The following is a 25210-nucleotide window of genomic DNA, read 5'->3' as shown; positions in this document are numbered from 1 at the left end:
AGGAATGCATTTTTATTTGTCATAATTTTTTATTCATCTTGTCCAGAATGGGTAGATAAATACATAATAGGCTTAAATTCAAGCAAAGCAGATTAAAGCTAAATAAACTTTCTAATAGTATGAACGGGGAAACAAAAAATATGTTTCCCTAAGCAGTTATGAAGTCTCTGCCATTGTCTTTGAAATCATACTTAAAATCATCAGAAATATGGACAAAACACATTCTTTCTTTAGAGTAAGAAGATGAAAGAGGTGACCTGTGGAGGTCAGTACACAATGGTTTCCAGAACTGAAATTTAATTAAGAAGAACATAATTGGAAGGAGACAATGGTATATCATAATTGCTGCTTTTGTAAGCAATATTGCTTGTAATCTGAGGATGATTATTACAGACTGAGAGTGTAATGGTTTAACAACTGCTGGGATTTAAACTCTAAATAAGACCCTCCCCTTCCTCCCTCCGCCTCCTGGGACAGAGGGATGAAGGTAGCAACTACAGAGTGGGATAACAATTTACTGAAAGCAAGCAGCAATAGAGTAAGAATTGCACAGTATTTGCAACAATATCAGTAACCAGAGTGTAGAGAGGAGAAGGCGCTTTACACACAGAAGGCGTTCACACCTTCACTCAGCTCCGCGTGCCTGCCAGGACAAAGACAAGATGGCGGACATCTCTTCAGCTTGGCAGGGACACATGGCTGTTCCTGAGGCAAGACAAGGTGGGGGTGTTCTCTGCCCCCAGGGCTCCCCCTCCCTGAGTCCAGGACAATGGAGAGATGTTATAAATGATCAAATCGATAGCCAAATTTATGAAAAATTTAACAACGATTTATTGGGTCAATTACAAAAAAATAGAATTTTGAGCAACCACCACAGTCAAGACAGCATCAGTCCCGGGTTACGGGCGCTGGGTGAAGCCAGAGATTTGTTCGACAGAGTGATGGCTTCCCCTCAAAGGTTCACCCCGGAGTGTTTCCAGTGTCCAGCTTATATACAGTTTATTCTGCCTGAGGCACATACCACGTCTTTCTATTCACTTGTTCGAATGCAAATCCATTTCTATACATATGTTGAAATAGACAAAAACGATCCCATTTTGCAGACAGAAGTCTGGGCACACAGGAGAAACTTGTTTTCAGATGTAATAAGGTGGTATCGGTTCCTGAGTACCCAGATGCAATCATAGCGAGTCTGAATCTCGTGAAATTCTTGGGACACTGCAATTAATCATGGGCCAGGAAGGCCCCGATGTTATCTCCCAGGTGCAGGAGACAAGGAAGTAATCGTTGATGGTCCAGAAAGGTCCCATTCAGTCCTTAAACAGGCCTGATGCTATCTCAACACTGCCAGGAATTAGTTACAATCTGAATAGAACTCTGTTCCTGGATGGGGAGGTTAAAACATAATTTCTACAATATTTTATACCCACACATATCTATTCATACAGTATGAATTAACTCCATTACATATCACAAGAGAGAAAAAACCCTAATAGCTGGAGCATCCACAGTGTACTCTCACTTTTCTGGACTGTTCTGCTCTGCTGGTTCCATTTTGCACAGCGCTGCTGCTTTGGATTGCTCAGGTCATTCCACTCTGCTGCGCTCATGCTCAGCTTGGACTCGACTCCTCTAACCCCAGTTTGCCAGGGCTTTGTTTCCTGTGCTTGCCTTGTGGTTCACCACTACTGGGAGTCAAATATCAGAGCCACTCTTCTCTGTGTTTGCCATGTCTTGGAGGCCTAGGAAGGGATGGCTGGTGCTAGGGGTGAGACAGAGTCCGCAGTGCTGGTCCTGAGAGTCCACAGCATTATCAGAGCTGGCAACTTTCCTGAGCAAGAGATGGATCAGAATGGTGCAATTCCAGAGGTGTGCTACTCTTGTCCTCCCCAAAACCACATCACCCAGCAATGATATTCACAGTATAGAACAGCAACTCAGCCATGCCCACACAGCCCTAAATCTCCACCCCCTGCAAGCAAATTATGGACATTGAGGAAGAGCTCCCTTAGGCCGCTTGGTCCAACCTCCAGCTCTGCAGGGCTGACTCTGGATCTACCTCAGGTTAGCTCAGTCCTTTTTGCATATTTTTAATATCTCCAGGAGGGGAAATTTCATAGCAAATAATTTCAATGTTTAATCACCCTCACTGCAATATTTTTTCTTATAGTTGGAATTTACCTACTGGAGCAACCAGTCTCTTTTATGCATACCTGAAAGAATCTATCTTGTCTATAAACACCACAAGGTAGCTAAAACCAGAAATTAGGTTTTCCCCATCATTGAAATGATGTTTGACTTTCTATATATACTACTGAATATCCCAAGTAAGTGAGGACTAATGATTTTCCATCACATGTTCAATACAATAATTTAATATATAATAATACAATTTAATATCAGTATAAAATTAGAACTTAACCTAGGTGATTATTGAATGAATTCATACAATTCTGGAAGTGATGTGCCTTACTAGACTTAAAACTAAGTTCTAAAACTTAACCCTTAAAGATTGGTGAGAATTCCTGAGAGATACAAAGGGAACTAATTAGCTTACAGGCAGATAATTTTCTTGAGTAGGTGATATACTACGAAAAAATCCCCAAAACTACCTACAATTATTTATTACAAAGACTCTTCCCATCTTTCTCCCCTGTGATCATAAAACATTCAAATGATTCAAGAAATAGGGGTCATATTGCTGTGTAGAGCAACCCTGACTTGAGGTTAGCTGTCTGTTAGCAGCATTCATTTGATTGAGAAATTCTTTAAATACAATTATTGTGACACAAGTAGTTTGCCCACAACTCTAGCTTAACTTGTCCAAATAACTGATGACAATTACAGGCTTTTAGTCATGTTCTGTTACTGGCTTCTGACTTTTGTAACAGATAGTAATAACCACTTCTTATTGTGAATTGAAATAAAAGACAAACCCTTTCTTTCAGAATACCACAACACGAGACACTGTCCATGAAGCGGAAGAAAAAAATAAGATTACATTATTTGTAAGTTATTAGGAGAAAAAACTATTTCAAAGTCCTAATTTACATAGTCCTAATACACAACTAAATTAGTTGTGTATTATGCTATTAGTGAAGAAAAAATAAACATGGCTGTAAATTACAGACACATGACTACTAAAATTTCTGAAAACAGGAAATTTAGAAAAAAAATTTTACAAGGCATTATAAGAATATACAAGCATAATTTTAATTTGTAATAACCAAAAAACTTCTCTAAATTGCAGTATATATGGTAAAATCAGGCCTCCTTTTTGGTACTTTTCTGTCCCCTATACATTCTATAGAAGAGTGGTTGTTCTGCTTTGTTGGTTTGCATTGACTATTATTATTATTAATAATAATAATTTATTTCAGAATAGTCTTGTTTTCTTGTCAGAAGTTTCAGAATTCCATTACCTGGGGTTGCATTACCTTTGTCATGATCTGAATGTTTTTTTTTTGAATATGTCTTTAATGTGAATCTTTATCAGCCAGAGGTGTAAATTATTTTCTGACATGTTAGAAGACTCTTCAGTTGTTGATGCAATTAAAAGAGTTAGAGTGATTATTTATAATTGCAAAAGCTGTTCCTGTTCAAGAGTAAAATTGATGTAATTGTCAAAAGGACTGGAACATTTGTGTGTTCTGGATGCAGTAAACAAAAAATGTAATTAAACAGCTATTAGAAAAGCAAATACTAAAAACTAAGGAGTGACACATTTATCCTCGAGAAATAGGGACTTACTGGAGTTTCGTGACTACTCTTTATTTTCTAATCCATAACATTCCATACAATGAGTAATGAGGGAAAATAACAACTATTATTACAGGTCAGGAGGATGAGCTCTCGGTACCTTTAAAGAAGAAATGCCTGTTCATAGGAGCTCTGCAAGAAGTCCCCTACTGCTCAATTCTTATGTCCTACTGTTCTGGAACTAAAATATCTTACCTGCTCCCTTCCTTCTGCTCTGGAAACCTGTTGAATTTATCAGTTCACTCAGATCTATGTGCTAATTTGCACTGCCTGGGTACAATATCACTATATAATAAAAACAGCTCTAGGTATGTAAAAGACGCTAAAAGAATGGCTTTCATAGGCATTCTTTCAAAGACAGAGGAACCATGGCATAAGAGAGAAATTTATATCAGGCTAGAATGTGACCACTAATAAAGTAGAAATGAAGATGGTGAACAATTCTCAGATTTATGTAGTGTTTTTTATCTCCAATTCTGAAAATACTTTATGAAGGGAGTATATTTATCCCCGCTGTTGTGATTGAGACAAAGGCTTTCAGGTCTTAGTAGTCAGGCTTTCTATGCCATGAACAGATGTAATTGGAAATCTGAAATATAATTTTAATGTAACACAGGCCAATCCTTACAAGTACGGGTTTTCTAGGTTTCTATCCCAGTGTCCAACACTGCACCAGAGGCTATGTAGGTGACAGGATGGTTACACCCAGAGTCAACAGCTCAGAGGCCAAATGCAGACCAGTGGTGAGTGATATTTCTCAGAGGTCGATGGTGGGACTGGAACTGTTTAACATCTTTGTTAGTGACAGGACAGTGGAATCAAGTGCACCTCAGCAAGTTTGATGATGACAACAAGGTGTGTGTTGTAGTTGCCACACTGCAGGGAAGGAATGCCATCCAGAGGGACTTTGACAGGCTTGAGAGGTAGACCTATGCAGCTGCTTTTAGGAAAACAGCAATTATCCCTGTAGCTCCTGGGCCTAAGATGGAGGTGGCCTTATACTCCAGGGTTAAACTATTTTTTATGACGAGGTCATCCTATTCTGTGTCATTCTGTATAAATACATCAGCTTTCTCTGCTTCCAACAGTTTTGGAGCTGCAAATATCTCATTTAAAGATGCAGTATTTGTCAGTGGAAATGGTTCCTACAGTATGCTAGTATTTGTATTTTGTATGTAAGAAGTGGATTATATGTCTGATAAAAAAGAGATACCCTACTGAGATCAAAAACCGGAGAATATCAATGAGATTGCATGTTTCATTTTTATGAAACACAAAGTCTTACCAAGCAAGTGTAATGGAAAAAATAAATGCAGTTTTTTAGTGAGTAAATTACTTCCTTTTCTTCTCATCTTTTTATTTATGACAATGATTGAATTTAATCAGAATGAAGCAGAATTTGCTTTAATTTTTTTGCAGCATGCTGTATTTCAAAGGCTAAAATTTATCAAGATCGTTCCCACTAACTAGCTGTCACAGATCACAGGAACAATGCTTTTCTCTGACCTCATCTAACTTCTGTGTAGTAATCTCTATGATCAAAGAAAGAAAAAAGAAAACTTTTAATCAAGAGTCAACATGACGAATTAATGACTCAGAATATGTTATCTAGATACCATGATTAGCAGAAGATGAAAATTATCTTTGTTTTACTACTGTTTTATTCTCAGTTGTCCATAAATTCTTTTCCTTCAAAATGATGTTTGTGTTTTACAAATACTTTTTGATTTATTGTTTCATAAATTATAGTATTTGGTTAACTATATAGGACCTATTATATGAGATCAGTCTCCAAGGGCTCTATGGGGCTTGCAAACACAGAAGTGATTGCAGTTTACAAAAATTAGTCTGCTCTTTAGAATATCATCTCCTGTTAATAGCTTCATAAATCTTTTGTCTGACTCCAGAGCCAAATTAGAGGTTTTGATACTTTCAGCAGGTTCTCATTTTATTTCCAAGCCTTTCCCTCCCTAAAAATTTCTATTGAACATTGTAATAAAAACTACCTGTACAAGAATTCTACTAGTGGAATATCTAAAAAGGATTTTATTTCTTTTTCATTACTAGATTTTTCCCCATTACCAGATTTCACACAGTTGTTACCACAGGTTTCCTGCAGGCTGTCTGGAGCCCTTTTACACTCCTACTAAAAAATTTATGGTGTCTGACTAGCTGATATAGAGAGACTTCAGAATCTTGGTGTTATTAAAATTCACAAGTACTATTATGTCCTGAGTAAGACACTGCAGTTTTTAAACTTAAATTTTGCTTAATAATGCAAATCATAGGAAGAGCATTGATGGGGAAAATGTATGAGAAGATATCTTTCTGAAAGAATTTCTTCAGTAGCACGAACCATACATACATACAAGTATGTGTTCAGATTTTGTTATTAGTGTCACAAATAAGAATTCCAAATCTTCCACATTATTTCTGCTTTTTCTTCCATTTTCCAAAAATAATCACTGTTTAGTGTAGGAACGTGAGGATGCCAAGTACTTCAGATCCTGCAAAACTTCCATTATTCTATTATTTCAAAGTTTCCTTTGTATATTTAAATTTTCTATTAAACACAGCATTATGTAGTTATCTTTTCTATATCATTGTATTTCCTAGCATGCTAATGTTCAAATAATAGACTGTCTATTGCTCTAGGACTTCTACATACATATAATACAAGGAGACACTAAATATGTCTATTTACAACATCCTGAGAGACAAAATGGACATTGCAATACACAGGTGAAAGCCTGAGAGAACACAGGACATGGAAATAAAAACCACCAAGGTTTCTTGGAGTACTTATGTAAGAAGGAAATGTAGTTGCAAGTTGGGTGTTTTCCAGCTGTGCCTTTCTACTTCATGAACATCATGAGTTCCTGAGCAAGCTTTTAAATGGAACATATCAGGTTACATATCTTTAGCGTGTTCTTGCATATGGAACCTCTCGTAGCACAAAATGAGAGACAGAGAACTAGTTCACAGCCTTAACAGCTTTCCCTTCCCTATACTCCACCAGTTTCTTTAAAAGAAAAATTTAGGGGAGGATTAGACCCTGTGATTGCCTTACATTGAGGGTACTTTCTCTGTCATGCTTCTAATATTGTAGACACCCTTTACAAATGGAGCCTTCCATTTTTACTTAGCGTTATCACCTTGTTGGCACAAAAATAGGGCAATAAATAGAAATAGGAGAAAAATGGCTTATTATAATATACAAAACGTAGGTAAGAAAAATTATGATGGTTTAAAAAGTGAATCAGGGAAATCAATTATGCTTTCTCTTAATATTCTGAAAAATGACAGGTAAAAATCCAGTTCTCTCAAGTTCTCTGGTTAATTTCATGGGACAGGATCCTTTCTGTGTTGTCCCTTCCAAAGTAATAATTTTCCATAATATATGCATCATTCTTTATCCATTTACATGGCAAGATCTTGTGGGCTTTTGATCCTTTTGGTGTTTCAAATAGTGTCAGGGGAGCTGATGCTATAGAGCCTATAATCTTTTTAATTTTGTAAAGAAAGGTGACGTAAAACTCATGCCAAATAATGGTCATGGTTTTTAAGTAAACATTAGTGGTTTTCTTCAATAAGAGGTCTTTTAACTGATGACCAGGCAGTATCAGAAAAAATTTACAAACAAGTGTTTATTCAGACACAAAGCTAGAACTAAAAGTCTCTATCCTAATCAATGGTCAGCAAGATCAATTCAGCTGAAAAATAAGAATAGAGCAACCTCTTTGTTTGCTACCAATAGTCTTTCCTTGATCAGTTAACACCTGTTCTTTTTTAGCATATTTCTTCTTACCAATTCTGCTTCCTTATTCACATATGTCACACTAATAAAGCTAGTAAACACTGTTCTAAAAAAAAAAAGTTACAAAAAGTAAACAAGTACCTTCCTGTCATCTACTTCTTTATCATGATCAATGAGTTATCAAATGTCTCTTACCAGAACACTTACTTTATATACCTTCTTGATGTTTGTGTGCTACAGAGACCACTCATCAGCCAATAGTGTTATAAGATAAAGTACTAGTAGAAATTATGTCATTAAAATAAATAGAAATAAATTAAAATACTTCCTTTTATTATTATTTATTTAACAGGTTTGAAAGTATTAATAGTTAATCATGTTCTATATATTATTGAAAAATAAGGGTTATATATCATGACACATTTTAACCATGAATCCTCTTAGCCAGTTACATCTTTGGGAAAATTTCATCACCCTCCTAGTCTTAATTAAAAAAATGGGTTGTCAGTGATTATTTCAAGATGGAGTCTAATTTTTGAAATTGCTGATCAAAAGTATCATTTCACCACAACAAATTCTTCTCAATCTTTTATCAAACTGTTTGATAAAATGGTTTATCTACAGAACAAATATCTGCTTTCATGAAACATTTATGAGAATAAATAACCCATTTGGTGAATTTTGGTTTCAAATGATATCTCAAGTGATGGTATTGATCTGCATTGTGTACACAAACTTTTATTCACATAACCACAGTCTAAAAATAATTAAAACCCTGGTTTATTTTGCACAGTTGAAACAACCTGTTAAGTAGCCCAAGAGTTAATTCTGTATTTTCACCTGAAAAATTGTACTGCCTCTTTCCTTTATAATGATAGATACCTGAAGTTATCAAAAAGGACAAAACACATTATCATGGGTACAACAGAGCTGGCATGTCATTAAACTGCTTCTCATCAGCTAATTTGGGAACTGATTGAATAAATACTGCAAAAATCTTTTCAACCTCAAAGGAAGGAACGTTAATTCTACAGCTCCTGTTGATGGGCTCACATCTAATTGGAATAGGCAATAATGATCAGGTGTACTGTTTTATAAAGCTTACTGAGATAATAAGTAGCTTTTATACTGTCATTTCCAGGCCATGCCAATCTCTCTTTCTGCAGTAATTTCTTACCTTATCAGTATGTAGATGTGTTGGCTGGTGAGGTCCTACACAGTTGGTTGTAGATTCTTTGTGTTAATATTTTCACACTAGAGTAGTTCATTTTTATCTGTGCTTGAGGTTGTATTTTTCTTTCTTTCAGGGGTTTTCTTTCTTCAAATATTCACTGATACTGAAGTGGCATTTTTTAGACTGATATTGCACTCTGAGGACTGTCACCAAAGTCAGTGTCAGTTCAGTGTACTTATAGGCTGTATTATAAATATATAAAAATAAAATAAATATAAATTTGTAAATTGATAAACAGAAGTAATTTTTAAAATCAGATGGTAAAATAAAATTCCCATGCTTTATTTTATTTTAAAAAAGGGAGTGAAATCGTAATAACAAATCTTCCTCAAAATGTGTATGTAAACAATTATTTTAAAAGAAATTTATCAGTTTTCTAACTGAAAAAGTAACTAATTTTTTAGAGATGTCAGAAATTTCTTTTAAAAATATTATTATTATTGTCATTATTATTATAATTAATAATATTTCCTACAAAGAATAACAAAAAATATATAATTTTTATTTATTTCTAAAGGACTATGTGGCTGCAGACTCTTTCTACATATCTAACAAACAATTTCTACACTCTTTCTACAATTCATATCTAACAAACAATAAAGATTCTCATAACAGGAATATTTTTTCCACAGCATTTTTAACACTTTAATGCCCAAAACATATGAAAACCGTGAAAATTTCTAATTCATGTGAAGTAATTGTATTTGGAGTAGACTCCAACTACACACTGAAAGCAACTCTTTAGCACATGTTTCAAACAGTCCATCTTTCAGCAAATCTCTAACAATTACACATTTAGTGATGTTTTTTCTGAAATGATGATTGTATGTCAGATTTATCCCCAAAAAAGGTTGCTTCTCCGGTCTTTTAAGTCATGATGTAAATGACTTAATTAATGTAAAAGAATGCCATTGTGGACTTACAGGATATTTCCAATGGTAAGAGGAACCTTAACTCCATGTTTTCCGTACTGCACTGACTCAAAAATCGGTTTGCATAAAAAATATGTGAAAAGTAAAGGAGTCAGGAGTGGAACTTAATCTTCCATAGTAGGCAATAGGCTTTTATGACTCCTTTTCCTTCTTTATATTTTTTTCCCATACTTTCTGGGAACTGGCAACTGTGTCAGACACCTGCTTTCTGAAGTGCAACACGAGGGGATTGTAGAGGGCCCTCTCCGTGGTAGAAGTGCTTAAAGCACCAGACACTAAACATGAACAGGAGGACTGCATGACTGCATGAATGCCTATTTTTTGTTTTTTGGGGTTTTTTTTTTGAGGGCATGGGGAGAATGAGAAACTTCAACCTTTTACCATGAATCAAATGGCTTTTCAAAACATCCAATAGTTAGTTTTCCCAAGGAGCATTGAGAAAAGAGCATCATGTTTCTGGGCTCAGAAATGTCTGTGACTTTTAAGTCAGATGCTGATGGGTATTGTATCCTGATAGTTCCAAAGAAGATTATTCAGGATTACAGTACAAGTGAATATCAAACATACACATGTAACAGTTTAATGTGTCTTTCATGCATTTGGCATTTCAGTCTTGGGTATGATTTATCACAAATGTTCTTTCTCTTGGGCTGCAAACACAGAGCACTTCTTCCCCTCTGCAATTGTCTACCACAGGAAAGCGATCTCTGTAACTTTCATTAGAAGACAATAAATTTTGGAGCAAGAAGCAGAACCACTTGAGACCAGAGATTTCCATTTAAAAATTTAATTTATTCTTTCTAAAACTGCTTCCTATGTAGCTGCATCTGATTTGGGCAGTGGTAGAACAGTCAGTGTGGTGTAACTGAAAGTGCCGTTTTGATGAGAAAAGGAAATGGAATTGTTTTCCCTGAGGTTTTGAACATCTTTTGCTGCTGAACGCAAATTTCTTCTATGGAAAAAGTTGTAGTTGAAGCTGAATCAAAGTTTATTGCATGTTTTATTACCTCCACCCCCTTCTGCCCCTAATATTTTGACATAATACTTGAAACCAAGCATTATCCGTTGATAGGAACACCAATGTGTTGGAATTCCGGTGCTCCTGGTATTGTTTTGTTATTTTTCTGAAATTACATAGCTAAGCCTAGAAAGAAAAACCATACAGTGCAATATAGAAGAACTCAAGGCAAACCAAAACTACTGAATGAGGGAAGAAAAAATTCTCTTGGTTTACTGCAAAAGTTTTGTTAAAGAAGCTTTGGAAATTTCATTTTCTCTGAGAAGTAAAGATTCCATCTAGTCCTTCTTTCTATTAAGGAAAGCAGGACCAGTAGGTAGGAACCCATGTATTATTAGTAGTGTGTTGACAGCCTTTTTTTAAAATTTAAATACACAAAGATAACAAATATTTACGCAGTTCAAATGCTCTTTGAGCAAAGTGTTTAAGTAAAGTCATACAGTGACAAAATGCTGAGCATTATGTTACTGTGGGCTAAAATTCATGTCTTAAATTATTTTCTCCTGAGGACAGCTATAACTTCTGCAGGAAAGGCAATTCAAGAACACGTCTTGAATTTTGGTTATTTCAAAACATGTTCCAATCACTTGGAAACAGAATTGCATGCCTTAGTTGAAAACTTGTGGGAGCCTGATACTTAAAAATTAGTAGAACTTATTTTTTTCTTCATGATGACTTGAAAAACCTGGGATTGCTTCTACTTCTTTTAGATGTAAGAAAAAATAAAATACAAAAGCAATTTGGGAAGGAAAAGTACCACTTACAACATCTGACCAGGAATATGTAGGTTTTTACATTAAAAAGAAATGGATTCTTTGTAGAGGTTGGTACAGAAGTCTCTCAAATTTTTTACATTACTTTTTAAATAAAGAAATTGCAATCAGATCCACTTTATTAAAATTGAAAGTTTAAATTTAATTACTTTGACATATTAAAAAATTGAAATAAATGAGTAGCTATGTATAACTAGACATACTCTCTCCGAGAAAGTTTATTTATAAATAGGTTTAAGCATCTTCTAATTATTTAAAAATAGAAATGAAAATTTTTCCTGTTGCCTCCATGGTAGAAGGGTAATAGTTGATTAGTCTACAGGTTAGCTACACAAATTCCTTAGGGTAGAATTTGGCAAGAGATTAAAGCACTTCAACTCAAATGTCTGTATGTTAATGTCTACATGTGGAAGAAGCCTAAACTTCCCTTAGGTCAATACAATGTCAGGCAATACTCTAAATTGAGCCTACAAATCCACTTAGCTCATCAATCAGCCCAGTAGCAATGCAGTTCACTTGCTTAAGCATGTCCTGGGGTATCTGAGAATGGAATTTTCAGATATAGCAAAATACCTGTTCAAAGTCACTCATTTTTGCAGCATGAAGTGAATTAACTGAGTGAAGCAGCTATGCTGGCTGCACACACATATGATTCAGACACCTTGGTCTCCTCCTGAACTTCAGCCCAATGTGGAAGCTGAATTCATCATTTCAATTGCTTAAATGTAAGTGTCCACAGTCATATGAGATGTCTTAGGGTTTACAAACAACTCCAACAAATGCTTGGCAGGCCTGACTCATAAATGCTACAGAAAATACTTCCCTTCTGCAATGAGAGGTAAACTGTTTAAACTGTTTTAAGATGTACAAATGTCACTGCAGTCTTGTATTTGAATAATCAAATCAAGAATGGAATCCTTGGGTTCAATCTAGCTCCCTACTTGTAGGCATCAGTGCAGGCATCAAGACATCACTGGATCAGCAGATAGATGGGCTGCTGGGTGAAATATCTCAAATGACCTTGTGCACCCAGGTATGGCCAATTGAATCATAACCTATATGTCCCTAAAAGTTCCCAAATTAAATATCTGGGTATATTGGTTCCTTGGCCAAAATTTGCTTGCTCAGGGACATAGAAGGACCAGAATTATGCTCAAAACAGATAGCAACAAAACCACTTTACCTTGCTGTTTTCTCTATAAATACACTTTAAAAAGGAAAATGAAAAAAAGAAAAATAATGCAAACATTAGAGCATAAACATAAGCATGACAAGGTATTGATTTGTGTAAATCTTGCCACAAAGAGACCTATTCCCCTGACTTTTTCATATAAGCATGACAAGGTATTGGCCCAGACTTAGACAATAATGAAATTGAATGAAAATTAATGGTAAAGGAAGTTTATCCTAGACTGTATTTCAAATGAAATACAATATCCCTAAAAGTAAAATGTAAAGGTTCATTTCACTATTGAAAGAAGGTGAAATTTATAGGAACAATAGTGCTTTTACTGTTAGAGCTAGCAGAAAAAGCCCAGAACATAAGTGTCAAATAATGAATTCCTCCCAGAACAGAATATGGATGCTTAGGGACAACAGAAAGACAATGAAATTTTTCCCCTTTAAAAATACTCTAAAGTGGAATAAAAATCAGCTGAAAATAGCAAAAATCTGTGCTTTGTTTGACTAAAAATAATTTGATCAATTTCCAATATTTGGTTTCTTTCTGAAGCATGAAGGAAGAATAGTTGCAGCTATTTGCTGACAGAAGCATTCCTCACTTCAAAAGTAGGCAAATAAGTATTCGATTCATTGACAATTTTTCCTACACAGATGTATCATGTTTGTCCTCGGTTTCTTTAAGCATTTCACTGTTGTGAAATAAAAAACCCCTAAGGAAATCTGAGACTGACAAAGTAGTACTGTCTCTCTCCTCAATTTCTCCTCCTGGATTTAAATAAACACTATGCAACCAAAATCAAAGAAGGTTGTTCAATAAATGTGGGATGGCTTATGCAATTTTTTAAAATGTTTTATATCTCAGTGGCTGCTAGTGTGTCTAGATTAATTGCTTCTATTTTTATATATAAATAATGTTTGTCTGCAGCTTGAAATTATCTGATGAGTGAGCTTATGTCACTTTCCAAAGTCCAACAAATAGATGGATTCAGCAACACATCTTGTGATAAAATCATTACCTTTGGTTACATCCCGGTATCTTTATAGAGTAACTAGGTTCTGCAGAAGCAATATTAAGTATTAAGTAGTTCCATCTAGTCATCCATGAATCAAAATAGTTAATTTTAAAAACATACTATCAGTAATGTCTGATTTCAAAGCTGATATATTACAATAATATTGGTAATAGTAGTTAGCCACCACTGAGATTTTGAGCTGAACAGTGGAAATCTTTTCAGAGAAAAGACAAATATTAATCTCAGTAAATAACTTGCAAATTTTCAGATTATTATGTATTTTTCAATTTATCATCATCTGGTGAACAGTAAAAAAGGTATTCCAACAATTCAAATGGCCATATATTCTCAGACTTGAGTTTCATCTATAAGCACCCTTTTGTCAGTTCTTGCACTTACCTGTGTGCAAGGCCTTTGTACATTCTACAAGTATTGTAGTTTTCCTCAGGGTATTCCCCTCACAGTGGCATGTACAACATGGTTATCCGTATTTCTGAGCTCCTGAAGAGCTGTGTTACATCCTAAGCTCTTAAAGAGCTGCCTGTTTGTTGCAGTGTGTTACCTGAGGTAATCTGCTCATCTGAGTACTACTGCTTTTCAAATACAGCCTTCCTGCCATGTGATTTAAGCAGATAACAAGTCACTGGATTTACCATAATACTGGAGGAAACACACTTTTTTTGGTTTGTTTGTTTGTTTGCTTGTTTTTTTTGAGTACAAAATACAGCTGCATTACAAAAAATAATTGAGTAAAAAACCCCATCCTTCTAGACAAACGTATGCAAGCTTAGACTGGGCTGCAGTCCTCCAGGATAAACCTGGTCCAGTGGGGGAAACTGCTGCAGCACTGGAGCACTGCCTCCCACGGCGGCCGTGGGGCTGTTTCTCACTCCGCTATCTCTGCCGTGCAGAGTTTTGCCCTTCCTCACACACGCGGTGCCTGTGCCACGGCCATGGCTCAGCTATGCCCTGAGGTGGGAGGCTGGATCTGGCTGGATCTGGCTGGAACTGGCTGGAACCAGCTGGAACTGGCTGGAACCAGCTGGAATTGGCTGGGTCAGCATGTTAGACGTGCTGGAATCGTGTCACTTAATTAGCCACATAGAACACCTGCTCATGCAGACATATCCTCACAAAAATAAAGAACAAAACAAAAGACAGTTGCTACATATATTAAAAATACAGAATTCCTAAACTTTTTTATTTTTCCCCAGCTGAAGTATTTATCATTTGCTAATGTCAATGGAACATTTGATTTGATGCATTTTCTTGCAGGCAAGTTGCAAATAATTTCCAGAGAACTTTATGTTATTTAGCTTTCCATCTGTTCTTGCTTCAGTTGTGTGTAGTGGTCTAACCCCAGCCAGCAGCCAAGCCCCATGCAGCTGCTTGCTCACTCCAACGAGCAAGATCAGGGAGAGAATCAGGGGGGTAAAAGATAAAAACCTCATGGACTGAGATAAAGACATTTTAATAGGGAAAGTAAAAGCTGCACACACAAGCACAACAAACCAAGGAATTGATTCACTGCCCATTCCATGGGCAGGCAGGTGTTCACTCAGCCACCTCCAGGAGACCAGGGCCCTATCACATGTAATGGTTACTTGGGAAGGCAAATGCCATCACTCCTTTATCATGCAGACTGTAATATTTCTATGGTCATTTTGGGTCATCTGTCCTGGCTGTGTCTCCTCCTCCCAACCTCCCATGCACCCACAGCCACTTTGCCAGTACAGCAGTATGAAAAGCAGAAAAGGTCTTTGCTCTGTCTAAGCCCTGCTCAGCAGCAACAGCAGCATAGAATCACAGAATCACAAAATCAGCTAGGTTGGAAAAGACCTTTGAGATCATCGAGTCCAACCTATGATCGAGTCCAACTTGTCAGCTGGATCATGGCACTGAGTGCCCCATTCAGTCTTTTCTTAAATACCTCCAGGGATGGCAACTCCACCACTTTCTTGGGCAGCCCATTCCATTGCCCAGTCAGTCTTTCTGCGAACAACTTCTTCCTAATGTCCAAGCTAAACCTCCCCTGAGGCATTATTTGTAGTATAACTTCCAGGAGAAACATAGCATACTGTAACACTCCATTTTTACTACAAATTGAAAAATCCTCAAATTCTAGGCCTAGCTTATATTACTGAAATAATTTAGCAGTTTTTTTAACACATGGTGATTTCAGGGTCTGTAAATACAATGTTGTACATTAAATTTTATTCCTGTATATGCAGAATATTTTTTATTACAACCCGATATAATAAATAACAAATATAAGCTCGTATTCTTTTCTATACAGGGACTACACTGATTTTCACTGTACAAGCCTAGTCATTTAGTTACATTGTTTTGAAACTGCCACTAAATTTTAAAGAATTTTTGACATATAGTATGTATTCACCATAAATGTCTGCCTTTCAAAATTACTTTGCCTTTGTTTCTTTGCTTTTTAAATGAATAGGAGACAGATGAGAGAGAAATAAACAGTAAATTACACTTAGAGCTCTGCTTACTCTTAAAATTCTAAATTTTTAATACAGAAATGAAAAAAAAAGCTTGAATTTTGATTATCAGATAGCTAAACTGTTTCTTCTTACTCTGTTTGGGAGCCTGAATACTGCATCAAGTTTGCAATAGGGATAAGGGTACACAATTACAGTTATGAACATAAGATTGCTGTTTCTGGAAATGTACAAAAAGGACAGGATTTCATCACTTAGTATATCATACTTTAGGAGCTCTGAAGCTACTTTGTGAACACATAACTCACATTTTAACAAATGAAATATATTATGGCATAGCATTAAAAAAAAGGATATGTAGCAGAACTAAGATTTCTGATGGAACCTGGCATTTCCTCCTAGCAGGTTATCATAGTTAAATTCCTGAAACAGATTTAGCAGAAGAATTAAGATTCACCCTTAATTTTCCATGAAATTTGGATCAAAGCACAACCAAGATTACCTTTCATAGCTGTATAGCTTGAAAGATTTCTGAATCTACTTGTATGAACAGGTGCAGACTGTAGTTCTGTAAGAGAATGCTTTCTGTTTACTCAGGAATACTTCTGCAGCTGGAAACTTTTATATACACTTGTGCATTATATTTAAAAATATTTTTAAATAAGTGAAGGGAAAATTGTTGAATCTCTAAGTATATGGTTTTAAAAGGTCATTCAGTGGTTTTAGATTTTGATAAATGGTCCAGTATTTGAATAAATTTAAGAGTAGAGGAACGTAGTTGAACCTGAAAATAGCATAAGGTAATTATTATGATAATCTGTATTTGCTTGAATCATCAGATTCATATTACTTGAGGCTTTGCTTTACAATAAACATACCAAAATAGGTAACCTATTAGTTTTTCCTAAAAAGCCATTATTATATTGAAAATAAAGATTTTTAAATTTTTTTTCAAAATAATACTCTTTTAACTGAATGTGTAAATATTGAAAATAAAAAATATCAAATTATCTGTAGAAGTTATTTAATGGAAATCTTAGCTATGCTAATAAGATAGTGTGAATTTCAATTTTCTTGCCTAGCTTACCACCAGCAAATTGTGTAAACATACTATACTATTTGTTGGGTTTACAAAATTGATTTGAAAATTTCATGTGAAAAAAAAAGAATTTAAATTACTATTTGTACAAGTTTCCATCATGTTATTTAGGATTTATATATTTTTGTCCAAAATGAACTCATATAAGCAAATGTTAAAATGAAAATAGTCAACAGTCATGCACATCTGTTTGGAACTAGTAAGATCACAAGCATATCATATATGCTTACACAGAGCTACAACACATGGTAGACTGCTTACAGGTGAAAAGTAAGGAGCATCAAAATCATTCTGAAACTGTAATCCTTTTCTTCATCACCCTCAGTGGGGGATTGGGAAATTGGAGAAAATGTAAAACCTAGTCATAGTGATAATTTTCAGTCATCAAATGCATTATTTTTGTTATACATATCTCAATTATTTTAGTGAAAATAATTACAAGATAAAGGATCTGTGATAGCAAATTATTCAGTGAGGCCATATGTTAAATATCTAATTAGTGAGTGCTGCTTTTTTGATATAATCATAAACATTTTGAGAAAATTTCAGTCCTGTTTTTTTCAGGTGTAGAAGCTGATATTCTAATGTTCCAGATTATTTGTAATGCAAGAAATTTTATAATCAATCTTCACTAATTTTTTTAAAATTAATAGAGTCTCTTGCACAGTCTGGAAGTACCAATTCAAACATCATTTATTGAGAAAACTGTCCTGTGGCAAAACACAAAGACCAATGATAGAACTACTTTGTTTTAGATTGATCTGTCCATAAAGACATCGCCAGAAAGAATTAAATCTGGTTTAGGTGAAAAGCACCATGCACGTACATCACCATTCTGTATTCCTCTGCTTGGCATCTGAAATGGCTGGTTGATAAAAGGTAAGGTGCTCTATCATTATCCCTAGCACCTGGGAAATGGTCCAGTGTAAATCCAATCTCAGTGAATTATTGAAGGCATTTTAGGATTTGTGAACTTGATAATGGTATTTGTGAGTGCTCATTACCACTGCAATTTAATATTACTACAGAAATTGAGTTAAGAGACTAGTAGTCTGGTAACAGCTATGGGATGTAATTTACAATCATGAAAGATAACAAATCCACACTTTACTACTGTGTCAGCAGTGTTTTGTAAAACATGCTTAAAGAAGCTAATTAAACTTCATAAGGCCTCTTGTAACATTATAATCTGTCACAAGCTTTAATCTAATGAACAACTTAAATGATATTCCACTGTAGAATAAAGTCTGAAGAGCTTGATCTTACTTAAAATTGGAATATAGCTGTTTCCCAGAAGAAATATCTGTAATATTCTGACTCAAGTAATTGCTAAATGCATTACTTGGGAGTTTTAGCATTGCAGTGAATTAGACAAAGTGCTAACTTGCATTATGCTTAATTGATCTATAGTTAATTTATTCAGAAAAGAGCTGCTCACACTGAAAAAAATAAAATCAGACAGCCATGTAATAGTAGGGAAGCAAATGTTCAGTGGTATGGAAGACAGTAGCTCTTGTAGCAAGATAGCTTTTTGATAGAGCAGTATCAGGTGACTGGAGTGTCCATGGACTGGGACAGTTTTCTGTTGTGCTGTCTCTGTTGAAGTCAAGATGCTTTGACCACCTTTAGCAGGGACTTGAAACTTCACTGTGAAGAAAAATTACTAAAAATTTGAATGTTTTGAATGAGTAATTGAGCAGTGTTTCAGCATTTCATTTTGTGCTCTGAAAATTAAACTGGGGGAAAGAATAAATCCTTCATGAACCTTTAGATGTTACTCAGGACGCAGTGAACATTGTTGAATCCCAACAGTCAGCCCAGCACAGGCACAAGCAGTGTTTGACAGGGTGCTTTCTCTCCAGTTGGCTGCTGGTTCTTCCTGCAATGTACTGCCATATCTAATGAATAAATGATTTAGAGTCATCGTTAACTCAGGCTCATAGATAATTCAACCTTCTTTTCTAAAAAAACTTTCACAGATTAAGAGCTGTAGACTTCTCTGAATAAATAAATCTGTTTACAAATTTATTCCTTTCAACCTAGTATTTTCATGAAGCTTTTGCTGTCAAACTGTCCTGCCTCATTATATTCCCAGCTTTCACCTTCACAAGCGAAGACTATAATTATTATAGTTGAAGCCATAGCTTGTTTTTTAAATTGTATATTGTTCTTCATAACCAAATCTTGCTTAGGCCATCAAATTCAGTAGCTGGCGTCTTCTGTATTTGTGGTAGTTCCCTTTAGTCTTGCATAATGTCAAGATATACAAAGTTATTTCTCCTTGCATTATTTTGCCTACTGAGATTTTTAAGGTCTGATTAGAATTGTGAGGATTTTTTTTCTTGAACTATTTATTTTTTCAAGACAGGAACTCTTCTGTTTTCTTGTTGTTATGTTGTGTTAGAAGAGTTGTCATTTTATCTATCTTTCTAAAGGAGAAAGCCTAATAAAGAAAAGGCAAAAAGAGTTAAAATGTATCTGTTTGACAGTGATGCTTGAAAGATTGAAACCTAGCAGATTTTATTTTGGCTTGTTAAATTCCAGTGTCATCTCATTTTACTCTCATCTCATAATATTTTGAAATATCCTGCACTGAATCCTGATAAAATCTGACAAATTCTTTCATGAAAATATGTGGTGAATGGACATTGCCATTCAGACTTCCTTCAAGACAACTATTCTTGTAGCAAATTTTTTTTCAGTAAATAATCTGTAGAGTTTAATCATAGTTCTTTGTTCCTATAACTAAAGATGGTATTAGAGAAGAAACTCCTAATTATTAAAGACCTAAACCTATCAATTTTCCTAATGCATGAATCACCAATCTTTCTTATTTTTCCACTGTTCTGAAGGTGTTTTGTTCTTTTGTATTCGTCAGAAAAATATTCTGTCAATAGAAAATGTCTGTGGGTTTAGATGTGTTTGCAGCACAGAGCTCCAGAAGTTTAGCCTTGTAGTCTACAAATTCCTGTACTTCGAGAACTGATCTTCAATTTCGTTGTTATGGTTGTCTATTAGCTTGAATATCTTTAATTGCTGTTTGCTGATGTTATGACCTATACTAAAGTGACCCTCACTGAAAAATATTCTTTTATTGTTGTTTCAAATGTTTAATAATATAATGCTGACATCTCTGTGTGGTGACTACCTTGTGTTCCTGAATATTTCTTACACTTTTTTTTAATTGCTTTTTTATTAGCTTCTGGATAGCAATGTTCTCATACTCAGGGGATTTTGAGGTTTTATTTCTTTTGTCCTTTCATTGATTTTGTAGCTTTTGTCATGGTTTATGCTACTGTAAAGTTATGGAAATGAATTTTTATGGGATTTTGGTGGGGTTTTTGGCAGATTTTGATTCCTTCCCTACTTACCAATCAATTCTTTCCACATAAATTTATGAATCCTCCCCAGTCTCAATTCCAAGGTCAATCAGGTCAGGTCGAATTCCTTCATACAAAGGAGAAAGAAATGGCAAGAATTGCATAAAGATTTATCTTTCTCGCTTTGTCTCAGTGTTTTCAGACCTGAATGTCTTTATGAGATTTTTTTTGTTGTCTGGAGGTTTTAATGCCTTTCTAACTTTTAGGATTCTTGAAAGCCATATTGAAACGCTAATTACCATTACTTCTCAGCTACTGCTTTCTATCTGTGATATACACTATAGACCACAAAATGTACCATGTGCATTTTGATCTGCATTTCTGGTGTAGTAGCCGTGCCAACTTTACTGCACAGAGGACAGAAATTGGAATGTTGTTATTTGTGGTGAAATCTTTTTCATGAGACAAGCAGGTTTCTCTAGGCTTGAATTGAACAACAGCCTAATGACCCACATGGAATTGCTGTGTCAAAAATTACTTCAATCTTTTAGGGAAAAGAAAGTTAAAAATACCGCATTTTGTCTTTGAAAGGAATTAAGGATGCTTTCTTCATGCTGGAGGGTGGTTCAGCTTTCACAGGAGAAAGAAAAACTTCCCATGGAAGGAATACATGAAAAATAAATCAGAATAAGTTCATGATAGCATTGTGCCCAATGTGTAAAGTAATTACTTTAACAAGCCAATTAACTTTAATAGACTGTCCCACTGTTCCCTTGTCTCCTTAGCTGACCTGTCTATTAAAGCTTTCTGTAAACTTAGCACTCTATTTGCATAACTGCAGACAATTTGAGGCTGCTGTTGTTGGTTAATCTAGAATCTGAACCTGATTTAATTGCAAGGAATTTTAATGAAATGTTCAGGCTGGCAGGAAGGGAAGAGCAATACATAACATATATGTTTTTTCTGCTATGAAGAGATAGCAAAATATGTGAAACTACACTGAAGAAAATTAGGTGTTTGGTGAAGAAGACAGACACTGAGGGGCAATAGAATATCTAACTTAAAATTTCAGCAGTGATAAGGAAATAATGACAGCAACATGTGCTGTAATGTATTTTTACATGCTGCTGGCACTTTTGAAGCAGTCTGTGGATGTTATTTAATCAAAATTTATTGACATTTTATAAGAGTTACGGACTCCTTGAAAAAACTAATTATTTTAGGAGACAGTAGCAAAACTGCTATGCAGTTAAGCTTTGGATTGGGAGTGAACTAATAATACAAAAACTTAAAAATCTTGAGAATGGAGTGGATGCAACCTGCTTCAGAGTAAAGGATAGCTCTGCACAAAAGATGTCTTGTATCCAGATTCTTCAAAATATATATTCTAAATTATTTTTATTGAGTCAAGACAGTTCAATAAAGAAAAAACACTTCTAAAAACATTATCTATACACCATGATTTTTTAAAAATAATAATATATTTCTGGCTCTTCTGCAATATAAGTATTATTTTTAGAATTCTGTATTTTGTCTTATAATTAGTTATGTTTACTTGTATTAGTAAAGTAAGTTCTCTGAGTGTAGCATGTCCAGTGTATGCAGTGTACCTTGAAACGCAGCATGTGGAGCTTCAAAATACATGAAAATTTGGCGGACCAGTAAATTACTCATCATGTCAGCAATAAAAAATAGCTGGCTTGCTATCTAGCTGTGCTATTCAGTGTGCTGGCTTTAAAGGCTTTGCCTCTTAGCCCCAGTTAAAATACCTATGTCATTATATTCATTGTTGGTAGCGCTTTTTTTCTTGCCAGAGGACATCTGGCTGTTAGAAACAGATAAGCAAAGCATTGTTGCTTTCACTGGGAACCCTAATATACCCCTAAAATGGCTTGGAAGAAGGCTTAATTCAGGAAATATTGCTTATCAAAATCCATGACTAAAGGAACAGGAGTACATTTGAATAAATTGAAAAAATAAACATTTACTAATGCAAGAGAACACAGAAGCAACTGGCCTCCTGGTGGAAATAGTGTATCTCCGTAGTGTTACTGAGGCAGGACACTAGCTCACAGCAGGTATATCATTAAGGAATAAGGACACTGAATACATCTTGTGTTCAAATTTAAAAGTAAGTAGACATTCACCTGACTTCCAGTATATATGTTATTGTAAACAGCTATTGTGTGGTTGCACTCTGATTACAATTTGGTGAGATTTTCTCTCTCCCACCCGAGTTCTCACCCAAGAAAATCAACATGGCAAATAATTTTATATTGGCATGAGCAATAGATCACCTGAAAATAACACTCTTTTAAGTATGTCTAGAACCAGAATTCCCATAGCATTTCTTTGAAAAGCATCTCTTAGGAAGCATTGGTTTTTTTCTTATTTTCTCTGGCATTTAAGCTTTTCTGTGGCCATGGGATTTTCTTTCTTTATTTGTTTTTATTTGGAAATACAAATGTCATATAATTCAGAAGGGTCATAATCTACAAAAATAGAATGCATCTCTTGCCTGATACTCTATGAGGCCTTGTGTTAACAGGGTATTGAGACCATGCATTAACAGGCCACATACAAGTAAGTTTGGTTTGAGAGGCAGGGGGGACATTTAATTTTGGAATAGATGTGTATCATTTCAGCAAAAACTTGTCCTATAGCTTATTTTGTCTTCTGTGACATCTGGTACATACCAGTAAACCAACACATATTACTCCTTTTTAACAAGCTACCAAGTAGTAAATCCTGAACTCCCACAAAACATATTGTTACTTTCTTTACACAGTAACAATATTCTAAAGTAAAATATAGTCACTTCATAAAATGGAAAAGTTTTAAATCTGTTTTGGGAAGTTATGTTTTTTTAATTTAAGTTCTTCACTGTTAGGCTGAAATATTGTCCAAACAAGGTGCAGCCAACATTTTCTGTCAAGCTGTCATAGGTACTCTTTGTCACATTCTACTGCTGATACAGCTCAGAAATTTTATTTCATTATATTGTAATTTCAGATAAGGGAGACAAGTTTTGTGAAGGTGAGTACCTAAATGTCAATCCCCATTAAGTATAGGGATTGTATGATCCTTCCTGTTTACAGTTATTTTCTCATAATTACCAAACAGTATTTTTGGGGAAATAACAAGGGTTTTTTTTTTTTGTTTTTAACCAGTATTTTAAATTTCTGTGTGCAAACTGGGACAACAAAACAAAACAAACAAAATCAAAACCAGAACCAAGCCAGCTGGGAATATATTCCTAGAAAATGGTATTGTTCTCCATTAGCTTTATTATTGGAGCAAAGCTTGTGTTTCAAGTGGAAATAGTTACTTTTTGACACCCAAGGATAACTTAAGAAAACAAAAAGAGGTTTTTACTTGATACAACCTTAAGTGCAAAACAATATTGTCAATGTAAGGAAACAAGTTAAAAATGCAGATAAGTCAACTTGCTTGGCAAGATACAGTAAGGAAGTAAACATTTGCCTTAGCTCTATCTAATCCAAGTATCAACAAAACGCAGCAAGGTTAACTTTTACCACTTGGCAGTATCGATGAAACACATACCATCATTGAAATGAGGAAATGCAGTCACTTTTTGTCTAACTCAGTGCTCAGCATCCTCAGGAAAAAAGTGATAGACCTGCACAAAGCTTTGATCCCAAGAAAAAACTTGTATTTTGGAAGTACTAATAATATCATTTGGACATGTAGTGTGGGTTACACCTACGTGGTGGGTTGGTTTACTTGTTTGTTTTTAATGTTAACAGTATTATCGTTGCTTTGCTGCAGTCATGCCAGTGTTTCATCCAAGTAGTATATTTGTTGATCACACTCAAATTTTCAAATTCTTTATCCAAATTCAGAACAATGTGCACATGAAGGTACAAGACAATATGACTTTCAAAGATGCTAATTGTCAGCATCTGAGCAACCATATTGTTTTACACAGTTAACAGATTAAACATTAAAACTTGTAACACAAAATATATTTGTGTTTTCAGTATTAGACAGAAACTTTTAATACTCCTTTTTATGGACATAAAGAAACTCCTAATTCCACATGGAGCTAATATTGCAAGCTCACTGCATGAGGATTTCATCAGAAATTCAGTATAGATCAGGGATTTTCAGATCTGCATTCTAATTTGCCAATCATCACTCCATAAAAACTGATCTGAGATTGCCTGGTCTTTTCAGTCAGATACAGGCTGTGCTATTTATTAACACTGACATATTAAACATAGAATGTACCTGGAAATACCCGTTAATGGTTGCAGTAGCTCTATCAAGAACAGAATTTAGATATAATTTCTTTTTTAATGGTCTCTTTTTTTTCTTAAATATAGATGTCTTTAATAGTAATATAGTATATTATGTTCCAAAAGTAAGTTAATTTTTCTGAAGTAGCATCTGTGAGTCATTTTTGATAGTCATTCCTACTAGTTCTATTTCAATCATAGGAGGAAGATGAATAATATTTCACCCAGCAATATTTTTATTTCAAAAATAAAAGAGTTAAAAGATAAATGACATGTTTATCAGATAATGGAGAGCTAAAATAGGAAAATATTGAATGGAGGTACCAATTAAATTCAGTTTCAATGTATGATATTTACAGTTTGGGTTTGTTTTTTTTTTTTCTTTGTTTGTTTGTTAGTTGGTTT

General features: G+C 34.9%; 1 protein-coding gene across 1 annotated transcript in view; it reads left to right on the top strand.

The window, feature by feature from the left end:
• Window positions 1-25210, top strand: part of CSMD1 (CUB and Sushi multiple domains 1) — a 1059051-nt gene that overhangs the window by 634261 nt on the left and 399580 nt on the right. The gene's annotated exons all lie outside the window — the stretch shown is intronic.

Source organism: Ammospiza caudacuta, chromosome 3 (genome assembly GCF_027887145.1).
Source record: "Ammospiza caudacuta isolate bAmmCau1 chromosome 3, bAmmCau1.pri, whole genome shotgun sequence".
Lineage (NCBI taxonomy): Eukaryota > Metazoa > Chordata > Aves > Passeriformes > Passerellidae > Ammospiza > Ammospiza caudacuta.
This window is presented reverse-complemented; position numbering and strand designations above follow the sequence as displayed.